Raw genomic sequence first — 18410 nt, forward strand, 5'->3', positions numbered from 1 at the left:
GAGAAGCACCCCAGCTCGCTGTTATGTAGTATTTGGGCCACGCAGATGCAGTAGATCTAAATAACCTCAAGAGCATGGAGAAGAGTAAATAAAATGTAATAAAATAATTCAGAAGCAATACATTTTGTATTACCTTTGTTTTGTTATACAGCTTAAATAATTGTAAATATGTAGAATTTAGTTTTTAATAATGGTGGTGTTAAACAGTTGGGGAGTGGGTCAGGGGACTGGCGGAGGTCTGGTGAGGCCTGAGGGTGGCTTTAGTCTCTAATTAGGGTCGGAACGCAGCCTATGGATAAGGCCAGGCTCAGGCTGTGACCTTCGTCATGCCTCAGTCTTTGCGGAGGCTGTGTCTGGTGTTAACTTGGGGGCTTGATATATGATCTGAGAAAAGCTGACCACTTCTGCTGATGAAGTAGACTGAACCGTGTTTCACCAGGCCTCTGCTGACAAGCCTGGGAATCAGCTCACAGACTCCAGCTAAGCAGAGGCTCAGTGAATTGTGTGTGTGTGTTCGCTGTGCCATGCACCTCGCGAGATCTTAGCTCCCCAATCAGGGATCAAACCTGGGCCCCCAGCAGTGGAAGAGCAGAGTCTTGACCAAATGGACAAGCACGGAGTTCCCAAGGCTCAGTTTTTGTAGATTTTCCCTGTCTTTTCGGTGAAGCCTCTCCTCCGGTCATCTCCACATTCGCCACTAGAGGGTAGCAGAGACTTGACTATTGATAAAAAGGACTCTAGACTCTTCACCCAGGAAACAGTGCTGAAGCAAGCACCAGGCTTGATCTACCAGCTGAGAGTGGGCAGTAGATGTCCTCCTCTACTTGCATGACCACTGTGGTTCGAGTCGTAGCCTTCTGGATGAAGCTCTGGAAACTGATTGACCCTGACCCCTACCTAACTCCAGCCTTGGTCCTGGCCCTGGCTGCCTGGCTAAATCACACATTCCTGGGGGCTGGGCTTCCTTCGTGGCTCAGTGGTAAAGAATCCACCTGCCAGTGCAGGAGACATGGGTTCGATCCCTGGTCCAGGAAGATCCCAGATGCTGCGGAGCAACTAATCCTGTGAGCCACAACTATTGAGCCAGTGCTCTGGAGCCTGAGAACCACGACTACTGAGCCCAGGAGCCCACAACTACTGAAGGCTGTGCATGCCCCAGAGCCCATGCTTCACAACAAGAGGAGCCACCGCAAAGAGAAGCATGGCACCACAACCACAGAATAGCCCCTGCTCTCTGCAACTAGACAAAGCCTGCATGCAGCAACAAAGACCCCGAGCAGCCAAAAGTAAGTAAATAAATAAAACTGTTAAAAACAATAATGAGGGCTGAAAAATTGATGCTTTTGAACTGTGGTGTTGGAGAAGACTATCGAGATTCACTTGGACTGCAAAGAGATCCAACCAGTCCATCCTAGAGGAAATCAGTCCTGAATACTCATTGGAAGGACTGATGCTGAAGCTGAAACTCCAATACTTTGGCCACCTGATGTGAAGAACTGACTCATTGGAAAAGACCCTGATGCTGGGAAGGATGAGATGGTTGGATGGCATCACTGACTAGATGGACATGAGTTTGAGTAAGCTCTGGGAGTTGGTGATGGACAGGGAAGCTTGGTGTGCTGCAGTCCATGGGGTCACAAAGAGTTGGACACAACTGAGCTACTGAACTGAACTGAACTGAGTGGTTGGGAGTGGAGTTGATTGCATTTGTACCTCCAGAGTCTGTCATAGCGCCCAGCACTGACTGGGTATGATTATTGAATTAGTAGTTGGAGGGTGGGTGGTGTAGTATGCGAGAAAGAGCCTGGCTTTAGAATCAGAGAGACATGATTTAAACTCTAGCCCTAGCTGTATGACCTTAAGTGACTTAGCCTCTCTGAGCCTATGATTTGCCATTTGTAAGAGAAAATATTGGTACCTAACTTGAATGGTTGTTTGAGGATTAAGTGAAATGCCATGGGTTGGACCCAGTACACACTAGTTGCTTAATAAATGGAGAAATTGTTATAATACAGTTTTGAGGAATGATGAGTAATTGGGTATGGATAAAGGAATAGATGGGAGATGGAAGATGTGATTGTCAGAAAAGGAGGCTGAAGGTCGTGAAGGAGCTTGAATGCTATGTTGAAGACCTAGGGTTTTCTTCTCTCTACAATGAGGAACCTCTGAGGAGCTCCATCTACTTGTTGAGAAGAAACTAAGACACAGGAAACCTCTTAATGCAGCTCTTTGGCAGTCTCACTTATTGAGGATCCAGAACACATACATACACACTTAATTTGGAAATTATTTCACATTTACAGAAAATTTCAAATATAGTCAAAAGAATACCATATGCTTTTTATCCTCAATCACCTGTTGTAAATCATCACATTTGCTTTATTATTTCCCCTCCCCCCTGTATATTATTTATTACTCCTGAACCATCTGCCAGTAAGTTGCATACATCGCAATCCTTAACCTCTAAATATTTTAGAGCATATTTTTAAAGGAGAAGGATATCTTTTTACATAAGCATAATTGATAAAGTTATCAACTTCTGTAAATTTGTCATTAGTACAATACTTATTTCAAATATTGACTGAGTTGGCAGAAAAGTGGCCCTTAAAGATGCCATGTCCTAAACAAATTTGCACCTGTTTTAAGCCACTACGTTTGTGATAATTTGTTATGGCAGCAAAGAAACTAATCTTAACACTTTCATCGATGCTGAAGGTATTTCAGTTTTGTCGACTGACCCTGTAATGTCCTTTACAACATCTCTCCCTATACTCTGTGGCCACACGTTGTACTTAGTTGTCAGCTCTTTTTAATTTCCCATAACTGGATCAGAACTGGATCCGTTTCTCGGCATTTATTTGTCTTTTATGACAACGACATTTTTGAAGGTGCAGCCTGCCCATCCCTGCCTGCTCCTTTTTCAGCTGAATGTTTCTCCTTCTGGGTTTGTCTGCTGTTTCCTCGTGACTAGATTCAGGCACTGCCCCCATGGCTGGAGCACTGCATGAGTGATCTTGTGTCCGTCTCAGGGTGACACCAGGAGGCAGTCAAAGTCCATCACGGGTGTTAATTTTTTATCCTGGGTGCCATTGGGGAGTGGCCCCTGAGGTGGGAAGTGAGAATTTGCATCAAGGTGGTCATCACTCTGCTGGGAACTGATGAGGAGACGAGTGACACCGAATGCCGCCCTTGAGGACTATGCAGCCTCCCAAGAAGCTCCCAGTTGAGTGGGAGGTGGAGCAAGTAGACTCATTCATTCATTCCCCACCACACACATTTACTGAGTGCCTGTGTGGGCTGGAACTGGGCTACAGAGGTGAGCTGGTGCTTACCTTCATGATGCTTACAGTCAAGCAGAGAGGACCACTGGTGAAAAGGCTGCTGCTTCCCCAGCATCTAGACCAGCACCTGTCACATAGTACCAAGGGTTGACTGAATGAATTGCTGAACATCGGAGCAGCATCAGTCTTTCGCTAGAGGCAGTGTTTTGTTCTGCTCCCTTAACAGGTGAAGAAGTCGAGGCTCAGGAGGACAAACAGCTCTCAGTGGCCAATCAGGTGGCTTTGGGAGTTTTAAGTCCTGATCTTCCTAAGCAGAGCAGGTCAGCAAGCTGGATTTTCCTGCCAGTAGGCAGCTGGGGGCTGCTTCATCTCAGAGGGTGCCGTCTCCCCCTCCTTCCTGCTGCCCTGCCTCCTCTCCCCATCCTGCTCTGGGGCCTGGGGCCCTGTGATTGGGCCTGTGGTTATTTAGTCAGTGATAATATTGGATTTACTTTCATCTCTGAATTGCATCAAATGTCGCCAGTGACATTTAGCTGACACACAAGGAGGAGGCTGGCATTTTTAGATTGTCAGCGTGTTACAGATGTAGAAGCGGATTGTGTCGGCGTCTGGTTTATTGTTAATTAGATGGAGCCTCAGTGAGCGGGTGGATAAGCCCTTCCATAGCTCGTGCTTCAAACTGACTTCAAACCCCCTCCCAGAAATTAATGAGGCCCTGCCAGTTTCCCCACCATGATGGGGAATTTGTTTCAGAAGTTTAGGGAGCAAGTGACAAAGTGAGTTGTTCTCCATCAGTGGGCCTCTTTTGTATGCTCGGTCATGCACTGACAACTCACTGTCCTTCTCCTTTACAATTGAGAGATAACATGAAAGGAAAACAGTGACATTTGTATAGCAGTTGGTACGAGTTCAACATTTATACATCAATAATGTTGATTGAATGCTTACTAGCTGTCTGACTCCAGGGTAATTCCTTAACTTCTCTGCCTCAGTTTTCTCACCTGTCAATTGGGATAATAATAGTTCCACTTCCTAGGGTTGTTGTGAGAAGTTAAACATTCAAAGTGCTTAGAATGGTGTCTTGCACATAGGAGGCACCACATCCCTCTCTGCTACCACTATGAGTGTTTCTATTTTGTGATTAATGTGGTGGTGCTGAGGAAATGGGGACTTCCCAGGCGGCGCTAGTGGTAAAGAACCTGCCTGCCAATGCAGGGCACATAAAAGAGGAGGGCTCCATCCCTGGCTCGGGAAGATTCCTTGGAGGAGGGCATGGCAACCCACTCCAATATTCTTGCCTGGAGAATCCCATGGACAGAGGAGCCTGGTGGGGTACAGTCCAGAGGTCACACAGAGTCGGACATGACTGAGTGACTAAGCACGCATGCTGAGGGGATATGCAGTTGTGGGAAATCCTTCTCACATAATTTATAATCTGATGGGCGAGGTGGATGAGTCTATGACCAACTCCTCAGAGTCTAGGATTGTGTTATTTCAAAAGTCTTTGACTATAGGACTTGGAAGTTCTGTGACTCACATTTTTAAAAATAATTTTATTTATTTGCTACTTTTGGCTGTGTTGGGTCCTCACGGCTGCAAAGACTTTTCTCTAGTCGCAGTGAGCGGGGCCTCTCTCTAGTTGTGGTGCGTGGGCTGCTCACTGTGGTGGCTTCCCTTGCTGTGGAGCGCAGGCTCTAGGGTGTCCAGGCTTCAGCAGCTGTGGCGTGCGGGCTCCATAGTTGTGGCTCTTGGGCTCTAGAGCACAGGCTCAGTACTTGTGGTACATGGGCCTAGTTGCTCCATGGCACATGGGGTCCTGCCCAAACCAAGGATGGAGCCCCTGTCTCTTGCATTGGCAGGTAGATTCTTCATCACGAGCCACCAGGGAGGCCCCTGATTTCATATTTTTAAGATTCTCTAAAGTGATAGTCCTAACATTCTATGGGTCTATGATTCTCAGGTTCTGTGATTCCTAAGTGCCAGGAGTTGATCTGAAGTAACAAACACTGGCTTGTTGTTTGCCGAACTGGTTTCCCTCTCCTCCTGAGCATGCAGACTGTTTCTCTGGCCTCTCTCATTGGGCTGAGTTCTGGCCAAAGAAGGTGAGTGGAATCACACCCTGGGATTCAGACTTAAAAAATAACTGTATGAACCTCACCAGAAGCTACAAAGGTAGTGGGGGTCAGGGGAGAGGGGCATCTGGAGCCCTCTCCTCTCTACACAGAGCACCTTCCCTTTCTTCTCCATCTGGTAACTGGAGCTCCCAAGCCACCTCCTCTAGGATACCCTCCTTCACTGCCCGCCCCCCAAGTTAGCTGCTCCTTCCTCTATGCCTGTTTCCTCATCTGTGAAAGGGGGCACACTAAGGAATAATGAGATGCTGCAAATGGATGGAGAAAAAGTGGAAACAGTGACAGACTTTTATTTTCTTGGGCTCCAAAATCACTGTGGATGGTGACTGTAGCCATGAAATTAAAAGACACTTGCTCTTTGGAAGAAAAGATATGACAAACCTCGACTGCCTATTAAAAAGCAGAGACATCATTTTGTTGACAAAGCTCCATATAGTCAAAGCTATGGTTTTCCCAGTAGTCATGTACAAATGTGCGAGTTGGACCATACAGAAGGCTGAGTGCTAAAGAATTGATGCTTTTGAACTGTGGTGCTGGAGAAGACTCTTGAGAGTCCCTCAACTGCAAGGAGATCAAATCCGTCAATCTGAAAGGAAATCAACCCTGAATATTCATTGGAAGGACTGATGCTGAAGCTGAAGCTCCAGTACTTTGACCTCATGCAAAGAACTGAATCATTGGAAAAGACCCTGATGCTGGGAAAGTTTGAGGGCAGGAGGAGAAGAGGGCAACAGAGGATGAGATGGTTGGATGGCATCAATGACTAAATGGACATGAATTTGAGCAAACTCCAGGAGATAGTGAAGGACAGGGGAGCCTGGCGTGCTGCAGTCCATGGGGTCACAAAGAGTTGGACACGACTTAGCAACTGAACAACAACACAGAATGTGCTGAGACCTGAGCCTGGCCCTAGCGAGCATCCCGGTCTATCAGAGAAACTCGGCTCTTGGGTTGGGTGTTGGCATTGGTATTAGGGTGGCCCTACGTGGTACTAGGATTCCAGTCTTCATAGAGATTCACTGACCTTTGGGGAAAAAAGACCAAAGAAAGCTTTGGCTTCCACACCCCAGTGTTAGTCAAAGAAAGGGGGACAAAGACTGTCCTGGAACTCTGGGAAGAGTGTCCAGAAGAGGCAGCAGCTGGCCTTGTCATTGTCTTCAGTGAAGGAAAGCACTTCTGAGCAGGGACCCTGAAGTGGCTTCCAACCAAGCCATCCAGCAAGCACTAATCTCAGGTTCCTAAGAAGATTGGCAAGGGTGCTTAGTAGAACCATAGAAATGAGAACTGAGACAATCGGACTTTTTAAACTGGGCCCAGACAGTTTATACTTAAGGAAGCTGAAGTTCAGAGAGGGTAAGTTACTTCCCCAAAGTTGCAACGCATTAACCAGCAGAGCTGGAGCTGGAGCAGCAGTGTCCAGGTCTTTCCCTTGGTTTGGTACAAGGCCACACGGAGAAGGGCAGCAGAAGAAGGGGTGGAGAACTCCCAGCTGGCAGTGCTGGTGCAGGCAGCTGGAAAGCTCTGGATGCCATAGAACAGGAATCACGAGCCTCCCCAGGGACCAAGAGAAGAAGGCTGGGGCCTCCTGGACTCCTCATTCTCTGTCTGGGGGATGGCCTTCCCCTCCAGTGAGCATGGCCGAGGAGTCAGTGACGTTACAAGAGGTACTTGCTCCCTATAGATTAGTGCTTGTTTGGAAGGGCCATGTACAATGCACACTTGCCCTATGTAAATAACAAAATAAAAAGGCACGCTCTGTCACCGTGCCACTCTGCAGTCCCTGTGCAATTTCGCTGTCCCTTGGAGCAGGAGGCTTCCAACTGAAGGATGTTTAGGTACTAATGGATTCTACTTGAGTTGCCATCTAAACAGCAGACATCTTTGCAGCTGCATAAAATCTTCCCCAGGGAGTGGGGGTAGAGTGCCGAGCTGGGTGGAGGTGGGCTTCACATGGTGTTATTTTTAGAACACTTGGCGGAAGGCCTTAGAGATTTGAGAGAGGCTTTTCAGGTTGGATATAATCTCAAAGAATAGAAAGAGGCTGAGAGAGATGGTAATTCTCTACTGGTTGAGCCTGAGATAAAAGGCTAAAATATTTATGTCATCTTCGTCTTTTAAACCTGAGTTTTATAAGGATGAAACGTAGTATCTTCCATTATATACTGTCAACCTTATGGCAGCACCTAGTCACAGTTGCTGTGATGTGCAGCAGACACTTAATTCTCTTGTTCACAGTTCGGAGTCTCACCGAATCGCTGACCCGTGTGTCTGGTACTTTCCTCAATTACCTGGGTGTTAGAGCTGCCCTAAGTAACACAGAGCTCTGCGTATATGGAAGGCCTGTTATGTTTGTTTCCCTCGTGGTTGCTGTAAAGTCAGAAGACACATGGAAATTGATCTCTGATTAATGGTGAGCTCCTAAATAATCTCGGGACACGAATATGTACTGAGAACAGGGAAGGAAGTCAGGGGGAAGGCAGGCCAAGCCAGGGAGGGGAGATCGTGGAGATGATGGGCAATTAAGGCCCCAAACACATGATTGCAGGCCGCCCTGTGGAGAGAAGGGCACCTGTTTTCCCCAGAGATGCACTGGGCTGTGGGCTCAGATTTGCCACTTTTGCCCATGAGGGTGGGAAAGTCAGCCATTCTGAGCTTCAGTTTTCTTACTGGGGAGCAGGTAATAGTTCCTGCCTCACAGTGATGATATGAAATAAGGGATGTAAAGTCAATGGATGCACGACAGTGGTGGTGTGTATCCCTTCTGGTGACAGCTGGCTTTGCTGTATTTCTCTTTTTTCTTTCTCTCCCTGTGTGCTACTGACAGAGCTGAGCAGAACGAAGACTCTGCGGGGGAGGGGGATAGGATATTGTGACTCCCATTTTTCTACCAAACATCTGACATTTTTGCAGTTTGGGATGTTGTAGTGGAGACTATTTCTTATCAGAAGTAATTTCTCAGTTGTAGATTAAAACTTAAAAGATGTAGTCCTTGGTCCTTGGCTCCCAGTGGGTCCTCAGTAACTATGTGGAGTGGAATGTTGACAATCAAGGTCCTGTCCTCCAGGGCTTCATATCACGCAGGAAACATGTTGACCACCTGCCCCTGGAAGTGGCTGAGCAGATAATAAAGCACTTTGTACTTGCAGTGGTCTTGAGTTTTCTCAATTGAGGTTCTACCCCAAATGCCAGGGATACACTGAGTAGAGAGGGACTGACTAACGGTCTGGGAAGTCAGGAAGGCTTCATAGAGGAGGTGACATGTGAGCTGGGCCTTGAAGTACATAGGAGTTCTCCAAAATGAGAAAGGGGTAAAGAGTGTTCTGGGCACAGCACACGTGTGAAACTGAGAGGCGTGAAAGGAGAGCAGCGGTCATCACCTAAGTGATGCCTAGGAGTGTTGGCAGTGGCTCTGCAACCCCTAGGGGTGGCTGGTGCTTCAGATGGACAGAGTTATCCCCTGTCCCCCACCCCTCCCCCTACGGAGGTGCAGCTGAGGATGCTGCTTATCACTATATCAGTTAGCATTTATTGAGCACTTAGTATGCCCCTGGCACTGGAGGTGCTTTCCATATATTAACTCCCTTCATATCCATCAAATTTATGAGGTAGCTGCTGTGTATCTATTCCCCACTTTAGAGGTGAGGAAATTGATGGCCACAGAGGCTAAATAACTTCCCAAAGGTCACGTACCAACAGTGACAAGCATCTCTTGTCTCCCCTTCCTCTGATCCAGTGCACTGCCTTATTTGGTATCTGCCCACAGATTTGTTATATGATAGGGCCAGAGTGAGCCACAAATTTGGAAATCGCTGTTGAGCTGGGAATGGGGCGAGGCAGGGAGAAGAAATCAAATGTGATGACGAGATGGAAAATTAGAGGTGGCTAAAATTAAGTGATATTACTCACATACCACAGGCCTACTCCCACACCTGGTTTTCATCCTGTTTTCTTCCCTTTCTTCCCCTCGGGTCTTTAGTAGAGCTGGGCACAGGTCGCTGGTGATAAGAAGCTGAAGAGAACTGCAGTGTCCAGAAGTGGCCTCCCTGCTGGCGCTGGTCTGGGAGGTGGCAGCTGCTCCCTGGTGCAGCAGCCGCTTTAATTTCCGCCTTCCTTCTCTGTCTCTCTTTTGAGGCTTGACTTTAAATGAAAAACTTTCCCCTCACTTGCTGAAGACACGTTCAAGTTCGTCTGGCAGGGTGGAGGCTGTGGGATGGAATGGGGAGGAGAGGAGGAGGGAACTGAGGGGGCACGGAGGGGCAGAGGAGGGGGACACGGGGGAGTAAGAAGGGAAGGAGGAGGGAAGGGGTGGGGGACGTGAGATGGCAGTGCTCTGGGGACCCTCTTCTCCCTGCCTCTCTGCCTGCCTCTGGGGTTCCAAGGGTGGGGATTGTCCTTCAGGTCCACAAATAGTGCGCTGGAAAAGGCCTGGTGTTGGCCAGGAGGAGGCAACTTGTGTGGGTGTGAGCAGAGCTGTGGCTGCTCACTGAGTGTGTTGAAGTGGGCTGAGTGGACAGGCTCAGTGAAGGGGCAGGGGCATGGTCGGGGACTGTGGGTGAAGCTCAGTCTTGAAGTCCAGAGGCACGATGGCTCTGGGGTGGGGTGGGCAGTGCCGCGGCTCAGACGCCAGTAGGTCTGTACGTCTTCCCTGTGCTCAGCTGGCTAAGAGTCCACCTGCAACGCGGGAGACCTGGGTTCAATCCCTGGGTTGGGAAGATCCCCTGGAGAAGGGAATGGCTACCCATTCCAGTATTCTGGCCTGGAGAATTCCACGGACTGTATAGTCCATGGGGTTGCAAAGTGTCGGACACGACTGAGCGACATTCACAGATCTGTATTTGGGCTTCCCAGGTAGTGCTAGAGGTAAAGAACTCACCAGCCGATGCAGGAGACATGAGATGTGAGTTTGACCCCTGGGTAGGGATGATGCCCTGGAGGGCATGGCAACCCACTCCAGTATCCCTGCCTGGAGAATCGCATGGACAGAGGAGCCTGGCAGGCTACAGTCTATAGGGTCACACAGAGTTGGATGTGACCAAAGTGACTTAGCATGCATGCATGCACGCAGACCTGTATTCAAATCCCAGCTTCTGCACCCACCGACTGTATGACCTGGGCGAGACTCCAACCTCTCTGGGCCTCAGCTTCCTTGAGGGCTGCTGTGAGGTTTACATGACACAAATTATATGACTAACCTGGCCCATGCAAGTTCCTTGGATTCTCTCTACTGAGTATTAACTACCTGTGTGACTTGGGGCATGTCAAACCACTTCTCCAAATCTCAATTTCTTGATGAATTGGGGTAACTAATGGACTGCCTCTTGCGCCTACCTCACTAGGTCAGTGCAAGGATGAAATGATACAAGGAGGACTTAAAAATCCCTCTATGAAAACTGGAAAGAGCTGATGGATAGGAGAAGTAATTGAGGCTCTGGTTGTGTGGCTTCTGTCTGGAATCGTTGTGCTGGGGTCACAGAGCCATAGGGCTAGGCTTACTGTTGCTTGACTCTGTCCCTGAAAATCTTTGGGTTTAAAGAACAGCAGAATTATTCTGTGGCAAGGGAGGCTTCTGGGGGGTGCTATCATGCTCTGTATTTTGATCTGGGAGCTGGTTGGACAGGCAGTGGGCTTTGTGAAAATTCACCAAGCTGCGTAGTTATGATTAGTGCACTTTCTGTATCTATTTTATATATCAACAAAACACTTCTACTTAAAAATAGTTGTGTGTGCCAATTGCATTATTTATTTCATTATTGGAATATAATTGCTTTATAATGTTGTGTTAGTTTCTGCTGTTTGATTGTATTTTTAATGATATTAATAATTGTTAAAATTTTAAGGTAGGCTAAGGGATTTGTTTAAAACAGAAAGAATTCTTAATTTTTTAGGCACATGTTGAAATGTTTATGGATTAAGTGAATAGAATTTGATTAAAAAAAAAAACCCTCAATGAGGGGACAGTGGGGAGAGGGAGCTGGTAGAAATGTAGATGAATCAAGACTGGCCAGGGGTTGATAACTGATGAAGCTGGAGCATAGGTTCATGAATGCTTACTATACTCCCTATTTTTGTATATTAAAAAATGTCCATAATAAAAATGTTTTTAAAATATTGAGAATTTTGTATAGATCATGACCAAGTGATATTTATCCCAGGCCTGAAAGGCTGGTTCACTTGAAAATTAATGTTATGAGAGTGAAGTTCACTCAGTCATGTCCGACTCTTTGCAATCCAATAGACTATGCAGTCCATGGAATTCTCCAGGCCAGAATACTGGAGTGGGTAGCTATTCTCTTCCCCAGGGGATCTCTCCAAGTCAGGGAAGGACCCCAGGTCTCCCGTATTGCAGGCAGATTCTTTACCAGCTGAGCCACAGGGGAAGTCCTAATGGGCACAGATGCAAAAATTCTCAACAAAATGTTATCAAGTTGAATTAGTCAGAATACCAAAAAGATCGTACACCATGATCAGATTCATTTCAGGAATGCAAGGATAGTTCAACGTGTTCAAATCAATAAATCTCATACACCATATTAACAAAAATCATATGCTGTTGTTCAGTCGCTAAGTAATGTCCGACTCTTTGCGATCCCATAGATCGTAGCATGCCAGGGTTCCCTGTCCTTCACTATCTTCTGGAATTCGCTCAAACTCAAGTCCATTTAGTTGTTGCTGCTATCCAACCATTTTATCTTCTGCCACTCCCTTCTCCTTTTGCTTTCAATCTTTCCCAGCATCAGAGTCTTTTCCAGTGATTTAGCTCTTTGCATGAAGTCAAAGTATTGGAGCTTCAGCTTCAGCATCAGTCCTTCCAAGGAATATTCAGGGTTGATTTCCTTTAGGATTGACTGGTTTGATCTCCTTGCAGTCCAAGGAACTTTTAAGAGTCTTCTCCAGCACCACAGTTTAAAAGCATCAATTCTTTGGCACTCAGCCTTTTTTTATGGTCCAACTCTCACATCCGTACATGACAACTGGAAAAACTGTTACCTTTGACTAGATGGACCTTTGTCAGCAAAGAGATGTCTCTGCTTTGTAACAGGCTGTCTAGGTTTTTCATAGCTTTCCTTCCAAGGAGCAATTGTCTATCAATAAATTAGGTATAGATAGAATATATCTCAACATAATAAAGGCCATCTATAACAAATTCAAGTTACAGTGAACATAGAGTGAAGATATCTCTCTGAGATAGTGATTGGTATCCTTTGAACATATATCCAGAAATGGAATTGCTGGATCACACAATGATGTTGTTGGTTAGTTTCTAAGTTGTGCCCAAATCTTTTGCAACCGCATGGACTATAGCCCATCAGGCTCCTCAATTCATGGGATTTCCCAGGCAAGAATACTGGAGTGGGTTGCTATTTCCTTTTCCAGGGGATCTTCTCAACTCAAGGATCGAACCTGCGTCTCCTGCATTCTTTACCACTGATCATATGGTAGTTCTGTTGTTAATTTCTTTAGAATCTTGGTTGTTTTCCATAGTGGGTGTACTGATTTACATTCCTACCAACTATGCACAAGGGTTTCCTTTTTTCCACATGCTTGCTAACATTCATTTTTTCTTGTCTTTTTTGATAATAGCCATTCTAACATCCATGAGGTGGTATCTCACTGTGGTTTTGACTTGTATTTCCCTGATGACTGGTGATGTTGAGCACCTTTTCATGTACCTGTTGGCCATTTGTACATCTTCTTTGGAAAAATGTCTATTCATATCCTTTGCCCATTAAAAAATTGGGTTATGTTTTTGTTTTTTTAGTGTTGAGTTGTATGAGTTCCTTGTGTATTTTGGATATTAGCCCTTTATCAGATATGTGGTTTGCTATGCATAAGCTTTTTAGTATGATGTAGTCCCATTTGTTTACTTTTGCTTTTGGTGTCAACAACTCATTGTCAGGGAGCTTTCCCTTAATGTTTTCTTCTAGGAATTTTATGGCTTCAGGTCTTATATTCAAGTCATTGATCCATTTTGAGTTGATTTTGGGTGTGGTATAAGACAGTGGTCCCATTTCATTCTATTGTACATGCATGTCCCGTTTTCCCAACACCGTTTGTTAGACACTGTCCTTTCCCCATTATATATTCTTAGATCCTTTGTTGAAAGTTAATTTGACTATGTTGCATGGATTTATATCTCGTGTAATCCTCACAATAGCTTCAGATTCAATATCCTCCTTTTATAGATCAGGAAACTCAGGTTGAGTGGTGACTTACTTGAGGAAGTTGTAGAGATAAATTGAGCCCAAGTTATCAGACACATAACTTGGGTAGTGTTTTTGTGAAGAAAATGAAGGCAAAACCCCAGAATTTTATCTCATAAAGGATCAGACTGGGAATGGCTATGAATGGTGCAGTCTTAATAAACAGTTCTCCCTTAAGAGGGTTCTCAAGGCAGGCTGCCTCCTTCCCCGTCTTTGCTGGGGCCGGCTTTCCGGTCTGGAATGTCTCTCCTGCCTCACTGGACCCGTCCATATCCTCCCGTCTCTCAGGGCCATCTCCAGCTCCCCTACTCAGAAACCTTCCGGGAGGACTTGGGGCCCCGGCACACCCCGGAAACACCTTCCAGGGAGGGAAACAGATTTGCCCAGAATCTCTCAGCTGCGAAATATCACAGCCAGGAGGCTGGGCTCAAATCCAGTCCTCGTGACCCCTTCTTTCTCTCTCATGGGTGCCACCTGAGCTGCCCTGTGCCCCGTGGGCAGCTGTGCCCTGCCTTCTGCAGGCTGCAGTTCCCACCCTCTCCCTCTCTCCACGGCTCAGATTTCCTTCTGGGAAGAAAGAATTTTTTTTCCCTCACAGAGATGACTCTATTCTCGTGGCCATAGATTACTCCTGACACCTAATTACTGTATATCATTGTGCTGTAAAATGATGATTGGAGGTGTCACTGTCCCAAATTTGTGCTCATAAAATACGTGTTCTTTTTGTTTTCCTCCTCTGCATTTGTCTGGGAGAAAAGACAGGCGAATTTATTCCAACTTTTCAGAGGGACTTTCAAGCACAGGAACAGAGGAGTTTCAGAGGTGGGTGGTTTTAAAAATACCCTGCAGAGGCAGGAGGCCCCAGTCGTGCTGAGTTTGTGTGGCCAGGAGGAAACAAAGACCTTGGTGAAGATGCTGACTCCTAACCTGCATTTCTCTAACTTTGCTGGTCTGGAAAGCCTCCCTCTTCTAGGCTTTCTCCTTTCCTGTCATCCCCATCATCCCTCCCTGCCACCAGTCCCCTCTAAGAAAGCACTGGAATGTGGTGGGAAGGTTCCCATTCTGAGGTCACCTTGATTGGAGTTCAGATCTTGCCTCTGCTGCTTTCCTGCCCCATGACCTTGGGAGAGCAATGCCACCAACGGCGTCTTGGTTCTACTATATAGAAAATGTTGTGGTGGTGGTTCAGTCGCTAAGTCATGTCTGACTCATTGTTGACCTCATGGACTGTAGCTCACCAGGATCCTCTGTCCAGGGAATTTTCTGGGCAAGAATACTGCAGTGAGTTGCCATTTCCTCCTCCAGGGGATCTTCCTGACCCAGGGATCGATCTCACAGCTCCTGCTGCGTCTCCTGCATTGCAGACAGATTCTTTACCACTGAGCCATCGAGGAAGCCTACAGGGAAAAATGAATGCTACCTCTACCTCACACGGCTGCTAAAGAGAATTAAGATGAATTAAAAATGAAATAACCACAGAGGTAAAGCACCTACTAAGGGTATGACACAAAAGAGGGCTCCACAAATATTTGCTCCTTGTCCTTCCCTCTGAAAGTTCTCCAGTCTGTTCCCCCTAAAAGTGAAAGTGTTAGTTGCTCAGTTGTGCCCAACTCTTTGTGACCCCATGGACTGTGGCCCACCAGGCTCGTCTGTCCATGGGATTTCCCAGACAAGAATACTGGAGTGGGCTGCCATTTCTTTCTGCAGGGGATCTTCCTGATCCAGGAATTAAACCCAGCTCTCCTGCATTGCAGGCAGATTCTTTACCATTTGAGCCACCAGGGAAGCCCTAAGAGGACCCTAAAGTTCTAGAACCTGGTTAACATGTTTCTTTTCCTATAAGCTCAGGCTGCAACTGGGAGCCATAAGATAAGCAATCTGATTAAACTGGTTGCCCCTAGGGGAGAGGGGTGGTTGTCCCTTTAGCCCCCCAAAAGGCATCAACAAGGACATTTTGAAAGAGCAATCTTATTTACCAGTGGAAGAACCAGGAAAGTCAGCCTGTCCCATCACCCTCCCCATACATAAGCTCCTGCTGGGGCCTTCCAGCCTCTCCATCACCTCTGGTAGGGCTGAGATGTTTATATCCCAAGGAGTCATTCAGAGTTCCCCTCCCTCAGGCTTCAAGCTGGGCCCCCAGCTCTTGCACAGTAAATATTTCCCCTGGGCTATTGGGGTGATTTTTTAAAAACAAAGTAACCTGTGCATCCAGACCAGCGAAGTGAAAGTTGCTCAGTCGTGTCCAACTCTTTGCGACCCCGTGGACTATACAGTCCATAGAATTCTCCAGGCCGGAATATTGTAGTGGGTAGCTGTTCCATTCTTTAGGGGATCTTCCCAACCCAGGGATTGAACCCGGGTCTCCCGCATTGCAGGCGGATTCTTTACCAGCTAAGCTACCAGGGAAGCCCATCCAGACCAACCTGCAGGTAATTCCCAGCTGTAGCAGGGGACTTGAGGCCTTCCAGGTGCGGATGGACACCACGGCTGCCACAGGGCTGTCGTCCTTACACTGGCTCACCTCTGCTCAGCAAATACCTCAGTGGAGAAGCCACTCTCTTTGGGCGCCTTCCTCAGCCCTAGCCTGAGGTACTTGTTTTCTACTCTGAGACCGCTCTGTACTGGACTTCTTTCAATCAACTCTGGGTCACTGGACAGATGGGTCTGGGCTACCCTCGGGCCTGGGATCCTGACTTCGAGGGCACCCGCATGTTCTTCAGGCCTGCTCAGTGTGTTTTCTGGGCCGGCAGCTTCACCAGGGCAGTGGCTCCGAGGTGTGTAGTATAGTGTCTGGCACACAGTAGGTGCTGAATGAACAGTCATAGTAACACTGAACCAAGGCTTCCTGCCAGGTACTGTTTTGAGCACTTTACACATATCCGTTCATAAAATCTTCACAACAATCACATAATGTGGGTACCATTAGCATCCTGGTATGATGATTAAGAGCAGTAATCCTGGAGCTAGATTACCCGGATTTCTGTCCTGACTCTACCAGTTATTTCCTGTGTGACCTTGGTTAAGTTCTTTAACCTTTCTTTCTCTCTGTGTGTGAGTGTGTGCTCAGTCATGTCCGACTCTTTGTAACCCCGTGGACTGTAGCCCGTCAGGCTCCTCCGTCTGTGGAATCTTCCAGGCAAGAATACTGGAATGGGTTGCCATTTCCTCCTCCAGGAGATCTTCCCCACTCAGGGATCGAACCCACGTCTCTTGCATCTCCTACATTGGCAGATGGATTCTTCACCACTGAACCACCTGGGAAGCCCGTTCTGTGCCTTACTGTTAAATGCGGATAATAACTGTACCTACATCACAACCCCTAGAGAAGGAAATGGCAATCCACTCCAGTATTCCCGCCTGGAAAATCCCACGGACAGAGGAGCCTGGCGGACTACAGTCCACGGGGTTGCAAAGAGTTCCACGTGACTTAGGGGCTGAGCACACATCACAACAGAGTTGCAATGTAGTTAGATGAGTTCACATACATAAAGCCTTATATATTAGGCATTATCCTCACTTTCTGGTGGCAAAAATTGAGACACAGAGAGTTTTGTTAGCTTTTCCGAGGTCACACAGCTGAGAAGAATAAAGTTACGACTCAAACCCAGTTGCCGGGGCTCTAGAGTCAAGGCTCTTAACCACTTCACTGTGCTGCTCTTACGGAAACCTGGCTCCCTCCTGGGAACACTGTGAAGGTCTCCCTCATCTAAAACGTGCAACTGGAAAGGTGTGTTTAAGCATCTTATGCCGCCCGCGCCCCGCGGTGTGTCTGAGCCCGTGTGCTCAGTGTGAGCGCCGTGCGAGTGCCCGCTGATGCTCACGCGGGGAGGGAGGGATACCCCCCAACTCTGGATGGGCGCGGTCAGTGGGGCTCGCCTAGCCGCCAGCCTCCAGAGCAGCGACTCTTCCCGTGGCCAACAGGGGTCAGCCGCAGCCGCTGTTAGCGTCTCTCGAGCGATGAGCGGCTGCCAAGAGCGGAACCACAGCCCGCCTGGGTGCGCGAAGGACCCTTAGAGGTCATGCGCCCTCCGAGGCCCCCCGGGAGGAGGAGGTCCCGCCCAAGGTCACTCAGGGGTGCGTGTTAACAGTGCGGGAACCCAACTCCCTTCGTCCTTGGCTCTTCCCCAAAGCCCAAGAGGCCAGTTGGCAGGGGCTCTAGAAACCGGGAGGTCTGGATCTCTGGAAGGTTCCACTGGAGGTGTTGGTTCTAGTCCCAGTTGTGCCATGGACGTGCTGTGTGACCCTGGGTAGGTCGTCACCCTCTCTAGTCCTAAGAGTCCGTCCAAGGAGAAGGTCCCTGGGGCCGACGCGTCTTGTGATTCTAGAGAGGGTCTCTCTGTCAATACCTCATCCGCTGGCCCTGAATGGTCCAGAGTCGGCCCCGCTGGGGTCGGAGCCTGCGGGCAACACCCACGCGCGCCGGGGATCCATCCGGTTATCCGCAGCTCAGCGCGGGGCCGGTTGGGAGCGGAGCGCCCGGCGTCCGGCAGGGGGCGCTGCCGCACTGCGCGCGGTTCCCCGTGCGTCCTTCCAAGGACAGCGTGGACGCGGCGGGCGGCGCAGGGGCAGTGGCTGGCTGAGCCCGGCCGCGCCCACACTCCTGCTGTTGTAGTTCCCAGACACTGTCTGGGGCGTCGGTACTGGGGGTGAGCCATCCGGCGCACCCGCTGGTCCTCAGCAGGTTTCTGGAGCTCGGTGTGTGGGTGGGGGAAGGGGGCAAGGAACAAACTCTGGGAGGTCTGGCCTCATTCGCTCTTTGACCTTGAGAGATCACTGCCCTTGTCTGAGCCTCGGTT

The sequence above is a fragment of the Oryx dammah genome, unplaced genomic scaffold (genome assembly GCF_014754425.2).
Source record: "Oryx dammah isolate SB20612 unplaced genomic scaffold, SCBI_Odam_1.1 HiC_scaffold_28, whole genome shotgun sequence".
NCBI classification, from domain to species: Eukaryota; Metazoa; Chordata; class Mammalia; order Artiodactyla; family Bovidae; genus Oryx; species Oryx dammah.